At 36.6% G+C, this 7,918-nt stretch overlaps 1 non-coding gene across 1 annotated transcript; it reads left to right on the plus strand.

Annotated features, from left to right (window-relative positions):
- The first annotated feature begins 4,451 nt into the window (after positions 1-4,451).
- Positions 4,452-4,555, plus strand: LOC112713511 (small nucleolar RNA R71). The gene has a single exon (XR_003158484.1). It is a non-coding gene; the product is annotated as a small nucleolar RNA R71 (small nucleolar RNA).
- Positions 4,556-7,918: the final 3,363 nt, after the last annotated feature.

Consider the following 7,918-nt stretch of genomic DNA (forward strand, 5'->3'; position numbering starts at 1 on the left):
GCATCGTCTAAAATCGAATAAAGTATGGACTATTATATATTGCTGAAAAGCCCTGGATGTCTACTTTCCAACGCAATTGAGAGCGCGCTACTTAGAGTTTGGTAGCTCCAGAAAATTCATCGTGAGTGCAGGGAGGTCAGAATCCAACAGCATCTGTAGTTCTTTTTCAGCCTCCTATCATATTTTTGCTCAGGTCCCTTAATTTCAGCCAGAAAATACCTGAAATCACATAAAAACACACAAACTCATAGTAAAGTCCAGAAATGTGAATTTTGCATAAAAACTAATAAAAATATCCCTAAAAGTAGCTAGATCTTACTAAAAACTACCTAAAAACAATGCCAAAAAGCGTATAAATTATTCGCTCATCACAACACCAAACTTAAATTGTTGCTTGTCCCCAAGCAACTGAAAATCAAATAGGATAAAAAGAAGAGAATATACTACAAATCTCAAAATATCAATGAAAATTAGTTCTAATTAGATGAGCGGGACTTGTAGCTTTTTGCTTCTGAACAGTTTTGGCATCTCACTTTATCCTTTGAACTTTAGAATGATTGGCATCTCAAGAAACTCAGAGTTTAGATAGTGTTATTAATTCTCCTAGTTAAGTATGTTGATTCTTGAACACAGCTACTTTAATGAGTCTTGGCCGTGGCCCTAAGCACTTTGTTTTCCAGTATTACCACCGGATACATAAATGCCACAGACACATGACTGGGTGAACCTTTTCAGATTGTGACTTAGCTTTGCTAATGTCCCCTGTTAGAGGTGTCCAGAGCTCTTAAGCAAACTCTTTTTGCTTTGGATCACGACTTTAACCACTCAGTCTCAAGCTTTTCACTTGGACTTGCATGCCACAAGCACATGGTTAGGGACAGCTTGATTTAGCCGCTTAGGCCTGGATTTTATTTCCATGGGTCCTCCTATCCATTGATGCTCAAAGCCTTGGATCCTTTTTACCTTGCCTTTTGGTTTTAAGGGCTATTGGCTTTTTCTGCTTGCTTTTTTCTTTTTCTTTCTCTTTTTTTTGCCATTTTTTTCTCAAGCTTTGTTCTTCATTGCTTTTTCTTGCTTCAAGAATCAATTTTATGATTTTTCAGATTATCAATAACATTTTTCTTGTTCATCATTCTTTCAAGAGCCAACAATTTTAACATTCATAAACAACAAGATAAAAAATATGTACTGTTCAAGCATTCATTCAGAAAACAAAAGTATTGTCACCACATCAATATAATTAAACCAATTTCAAGGATGAATTCGAAACTCAGGTACTTCTTGTTCTTTTGCATTAAAAACATTTTTCATTTAAGAAAGGGGAAGGATTCATAGAATTATTCATAGCCTTAAGACATAGACACTAGACAATAATGATCATGTAATAAAGACACAAACATAGACAAACATGAAGCTCAAAAACCGAAAAACAGAAAAATAAGAGCAAGGAGATTAATGAATGAGTCCACCTTAGTGAGGGTAGCGTCTTCCTCTTGAAGAACCAAAGGTGCTCTTGAGCTCCTCTATGTCTCTTCCTTGCCTCTGTTGCTTGATCCCTAGTGATTTTAGTGCTCCTATCCTTAGTTAGTCCCAATAATTGTGTAGAGAAAAATGTATCTCCTGAGGTATCTCAGGGATTTCATGATGAGGAAATTCTTCATGCTCTTATTGAGGTCCATGAGTGGGCTCTCTTGATGTGCAGTCAAATGCTCTACTACTGAGCTATGGACCCTTGAGATGAATCTATCCATCTCTTATGACTCGGAGGTGGAAGCTTTTGTCTTCCCTTTCCTCTTTCTAGAGGTTTATCTGGCCCTAGGTGCCATAAATGGTTATGGAAAAATAAAAAGCTATGCTTTTAGCACACCAAACTTAGAATGTTGCTCGCCCTCGAGCAAAAGAAGAAAGAAAAGAAGAAGAAGAAGAAGATATGGAGGAGAGGGAGAGATGTGTGGGTTTTGGCCAAGGGAAGAAGAGAGGGTGGTGTTGTGTGAAAATGAAGAAGTGTGGAGGGGTTTATATAGTGGAGGGAGAGGGGTTAGGGTTCGGTCATTTAGGGTAGGTTTGGGTGGGAAAGAGATTTTGAATTTGAAGGTAGGTGGGGTTTATGGGGAAGAGTGGATGGATGTGAGTGGTGAAGAGGTGATGGGGAAGAGTGATTGAGGTGATTGGTGAATGATATTTAGGGAAGAGTGTTATGAAAAGGTGTGAGAGAGAGAGAGAGGGAGAAGGTAGGTGGGGATCCTGTGGGGTCCACAGATCCTGAGGTAATCCTGTGGGGTCCACAGATCCTGAGCTGTCAATAATTTCTCATCCCTGCACCCTTTAAGCATGTAAAATGCCCTCTGTATGCAATCCTGGCATTTAACGCCAGACTGATGCTTGTTTCTGGCATTAAACGCCAGCTCTATGCTTGTTTCTGGCGTTTAACGCCAGCTTTCCTCAGGGTGCAGTCCTGGCGTTTAAACGCTATGAAGCTGGCATTAAATGCCAGCTTCATACTCTGTTCTGGCATTAAACGCCAGCCAGATGCTCCTTACTGGCGTTTAAATGCCAGTAAGCTCTTCCTCCAGGGTGTGCTGTTTCTTCTACTATTTTTTTCTTTGATTTTTGTAGTTGTTTTTGTGACTCCACATGATCATAAACCTAATAAAACATAAAAGAACAATAGAAATATAGATAAATAAAAATTGGGTTACCTCCCAATAAGCGCTTCCTTAATATCAATAGCTTGGCAGTGAGCTCTCATGGAGCTTCACAAATGTTCAAAGCATTGTTGGGACCTCCCAACACCAAACTTAGAGTTTGAATGTGGGGGTTCAACACCAAACTTAAAGTTTGATTGTGACCTCCCAACACCAAACTTAGAGTTTGATTGTGGGGGCTTTGTTTGACTCTGTAATGAGAGAAGCTTATCGTGCCTCTTTTCCATGTTTATAGAAGGATAACCTTGAGCTTTAAACACAAGGTAGTCCCCATTCAATTGAAGGACTAGCTCTCTTCTTTCAACATCAATCACAGCTCCTACTGTGGCTAGGAAGGGTCTTCCAAGAATGATGGATTCATTCTCATCATTCCCAGTGTCTAAGATTATGAAATCAGCAGGGATGTAAAGGCCTTTAACCTTCACTAACACGTCCTCTACCAATCCAAAAGCTTGTTTTATTGACTTGTATACCATCTCTAATGATATTCTTGCATCTTGTACCTCAAAGATCCCCAGTTTCTCCATTACAGAGAGTGGCCTAAGATTTATACCTGACCCCAAGTCATACAGAGCCTTCTCAAAGGTCATGGGGCCTATGGTACAGGATATTAAGAATTTACCAGGATCCTGTTTCTTTTGAGGTAGAGTTTGCTGAACCCATGTATTTAGTTCACTAATGAGCAAGGGAGGTTCATCTTTTTAAGTCTAATTACCAAACAACTTGGCATTCAGCTTCATGATGGTTCCTAGATATTGAGCAACTTGCTCTTCAGTTACATCTTCATCCTCTTCAGAGGAAGAATAGTTCTCAGAGCTCATGAATGCCAAAAGGAAGTTTAATGGAATCTCTATGGTCTCTATATGAGCCTCAGATTCCTTTAGGTCCTCAATAGGGAACTCCTTTCTGTCTGGAGGACGTCCCATGAGGTCTTCCTCATTGGGATTCACGTCCTCTCCTTCCTCTTTGGATTCGGCCATTTTGATTATATCAATGGCCTTGCACTCTCTTTTTGGATTCTCTTCTGTATTGCTTGGGAGAGTACTAGGAGGAGTTTTAGTGATTTTCTTACTCAACTGACCCACTTGTGCCTCCAAGTTTCTAATGGAGGACCTAGTTTCACTCATAAAACTTTAAGTGGCCTTAAATAGATCAGAGACTATATTTGCTAAGCTAGAGGGGCTCTGCTCAAAATTCTCTGTCTGTTGCTGAGAAGATGATGGAAAAGTCTTGCTATTGCTAAACCTGTTTCTTTCACCATTATTAAATCCTTGTTGAGGCTTTTGTTGATCCTTCCATGAGAAATTTGGATGATTTCTCCATGAGGGATTATAGGTGTTTCCATAGGCTTCACCCATATAATTCACCTCTGCCATTGCAAGGCTCTCAGGATCATAAGCTTCTTCTTCAGAAGATGCTTCTTTAGTACTGTTGGATGCATTTTGCAATCCATTCAGACTCTAAGAAATCATATTGACTTGCTGAGTCAACATTTTGTTCTGAGCCAATATGCCATTCAGAGTATCAATTTCAAGAACTCCCCTTTTCTGAGGCGTCCCATTACTCACAGGATTCCTCTCAGAGGTGTACATGAATTGGTTATTTGTAACCATGTCAATGAGTTCTTGAGCTTCTGCAGGTGTTTTCTTTAGGTGGATGGATCCACTTGCAGAATGGTCCAGTGACATCTTAGAGAATTCAGATAGAGCATCATAGAATATATCCAAAGTGGTCCACTCTGAAAGCATGCCAGAAGGACACTTTTTGGTCAACTGCTTGTATCTTTCCCAAGCTTCATAGAGGGATTCACCATCTTTTTTCCTGAAGGTCTGAACATCCACTCTAAGCTTGCTCAGGTTTTGAGGAGGAAAGAACTTGGCCAAGAAGGCCATGACCAGCTTATCCCAAGAGCCCAGGCTATCTTTAGGTTATGAGTCCAACCATATTCTAGCTCTGTCTCTCATAGCAAAGGGGAAACGCATGAGCCTGTAGACTTCAGGATCTACTCTATTAGTCTTAATAGTATCACTGATCTGCAAAAATTCAGTTAAAAACTGATAGGAATCTTCTGATGGAAGTCCATGGAACTTGCAGTTCTGTTACATCAGAGCAACTAGTTGAGGCTTCAACTCAAAATTGTTTGCTCCAATGGCAGGGATTGAGATGCTTCTTCCATAAAAATTGGAAGTAGGTGTAGTATAATCACCAAGCATCCTCCTTGCGCCTCCACCATTGTTATTGGGTTTGGCCATGCTTCCTTCTTTTTCGAGATTCTCTGTAAGATTTTCTATGGATTGTTGTGCTTTAGCTTCTCTTAGCTTCTTCTTCAGAGTCCTTTCAGTTTCAGGATCTGCTTCAACAAGAATATCATTGTCCTTGCTCCTGCTCATATTAAAAAAAAAAGAGAATAGAAAAGGAAGAGGAATCCTCTATGTCCCAGTATAGAGATTCCTTTATGTGAGTAGAAGAAGAAAGAATAGAAGAAGGATGATAAAAATTCGAACACAGAGGAGAATAGAGGGTTCGAATTTTTAAGATGAAGAGAAGAGTGTTAGTAATTAAATAAATAAATAGAAGAAGATGAGAGAGAGAGAAATTCGAAAATTGTTTTTGAAAAATAGTTAGTGATTTTCGAAAATTGAGATAAGAAATACAATTAAAATTAAAAATTTGAAACAATTAGTTAATTAAAAGAATTTTGAAAAAGAGTGAGGAGTTTTTGAAAATTAGAGAGAGAAAAGTAGTTAGGTGGTTTTGAAAAAGATAACAAACAAACAAAAAGTCAATTAGTTAGTTAAAAAAGATTTGAAAATCAATTTTGGAAAGATAAGAAGTTAGAAAAGATTTTGAAATCAAATTTTTGAAAAAGATATGATTTGAAAAAGATATGATTAAAAAGATATGATTGAAAAGATATGGTTGAAAAAGATTTGATTTTATTTTTTTAAATTGATGACTTGACTAATAAGAAACTAATAGATATGATTTTAGAATTTAAAGATTGAACCTTTCTTAACAAGAAAGTAACAAACTTCAAATTTTTGAATCAATCACATTAAATTTTAGTAAAGTTTTTGAAATTTTTGAAATAAAGATAAGAAAAGATTTTGAAAATCAATTTTAAAAAAATTTTCAAAAATAATAAAAAAATGAAAAAGATTTGATTTTTGAAAAAGTTTTGAAAAGATAGAATTTTTAAAATTAAAATCTTGACTTGACTAACAAGAAATAACTTATTTTAAAAAATTTTGACTAAGTCAACCCAAGGATTTCGAAAATTATGAGTAAAACAAGGAAAAGATATTTTTTATTTTTGAATTTTTAATGATGAGAGAGAAAAACACAAATATGACCCAAAACATGAAAATTTTGGAATAAAACCAATGATGCATGCAAGAATACTATGAATGTCAAGATGAACACCAAAAACACTTTGAAGATCATGATGAACATCAAGAACTTATTTTTGAAAAATTTTCAAGAAAAAAAAACATGCAAGACACCAAACTTAGAAATTTTTCATGTTTAGACACTATGAATGCAAAAATGCATATGAAAAACAAAAAAAGACACAAAACAAGAAATATGGAGATCAAACAAGAAGACTTATCAAGAACAATTTGAAGATCATGAAGAACACCAAGCATGTGTTTTTCGGAAAAAAAATGCATAAATTTTAAAAACATGCAATTGACACCAAACTTAAAAATTGACTTAAGACTCAAACAAGAAACACAAAAATTTTTTGATTTTATGATCTTATAATTTTTTTGGATTTTTTTTTCAAAAATTATTTTTTTTTTTGAAAAAAGATAACAAAGAAAAAATTTTTTGAAAAAATTTTGGAAAACTTTTTGGAAAACAAAATAAGAAGAAAATTACCTAATCTGAGCAACAATATGAACTGTCAGTTGTCCAAACTCAAACAATCCTCGGCATCAGCGCCAAAAACTTGGTGCACGAAATTGTGATCATCAATAATGGTGGTGCCAAAGACTTGGAGCTCTCAAACATGAATCACACTTTGTCACAACTTCACACAACTAACCAACAAGTGCACTAGGTCGTCCAAGTAATAAACCTTACGTGAGTAAGGGTCGATCCCACGGAGATTATTAGTATGAAGCAAGCTATGGTCATCTTGTAAATCTCAGTCAGGCAAATTCAAATGGTTATGATGGTTTTTGAATATAAAGATAAATAAAGTATAAAATAGAGATAGAGATACTTATGTAAATCATTGGTGGGAATTTCAAATAAGTGTATGGAGATGCTTTGTTCCTTCTGAATCTCTGCTTTCCTACTACTTTCATCCAATCATTCTTACTCCTTTCTATGGCAAGCTGTATGTAGGGCGTCACCGTTGTCAATGGCTACTTCCCATCCTCTCAGTGAAAATGGTCCAAATGCTCTGTCAGGCACGCGTTCATAGGTGAGAATGATGATGAGTGTCACGGATCATCACATTCATCATGTTGAAGTGCAGCGAATATCTTAGAATAAGAATAAGCTGAATTGAATAGAAGAATAATAGTAATTGCATTAATACTCAAGGAATAGTAAAGCTCCACACCTTAATTTATGGTGTGTAGAAACTCCACCGTTGAAAATACATAAGTGATGGTCCAGGCATGGCCGAATGGCCAGCCCCCATGAAGGTCTAAAATAGCATACACTGATTAAAGATCCATCCAAAGACAAGACTCTGGTCTAAGGACTAAACATCCAAAGATCTGGTCAAAGACGCTTAGTACAATAGTAAAAAGTTCTATTTATACTAAACTAGCTACTAGGGTTTACAGAAATAAGTCTAAGTGCAGAAATCCACTTCTGGGGCCAACTTTGGTGTGTGCTTGGGCTGAGCTTTAGCTTTAAACGTGCAGAGGCTTCTCTTGGGGTTAAACGCTAAGTTGTAACGTATTTTTGGTGTTTAACTCTGGTTTGTGACGTGTTTCTGGCGTTTTACTCCAGAATGCAGCATGGAACTGGCGTTGAACGCCATTTTGTGTCATCTAAACTCAAATAAAGTATGGACTATTATATATTTCTAGAAAGCCCTGGATGTCTAATTTTCAACTCAATTGAGAGCGCGTCATTTGGAGTTCTTTAGCTCCAGAAAATCTATCTCGAGTGCAGGGAGGTCAGAATCCAATAGCATCTGTAGTCCTTTTTCAACCTCCTATTAGATTTTTGCTCAGGTTCCTTAATTTCAG

Source organism: Arachis hypogaea, chromosome 9 (assembly GCF_003086295.3).
Source record: "Arachis hypogaea cultivar Tifrunner chromosome 9, arahy.Tifrunner.gnm2.J5K5, whole genome shotgun sequence".
NCBI classification, from domain to species: domain Eukaryota; kingdom Viridiplantae; phylum Streptophyta; class Magnoliopsida; order Fabales; family Fabaceae; genus Arachis; species Arachis hypogaea.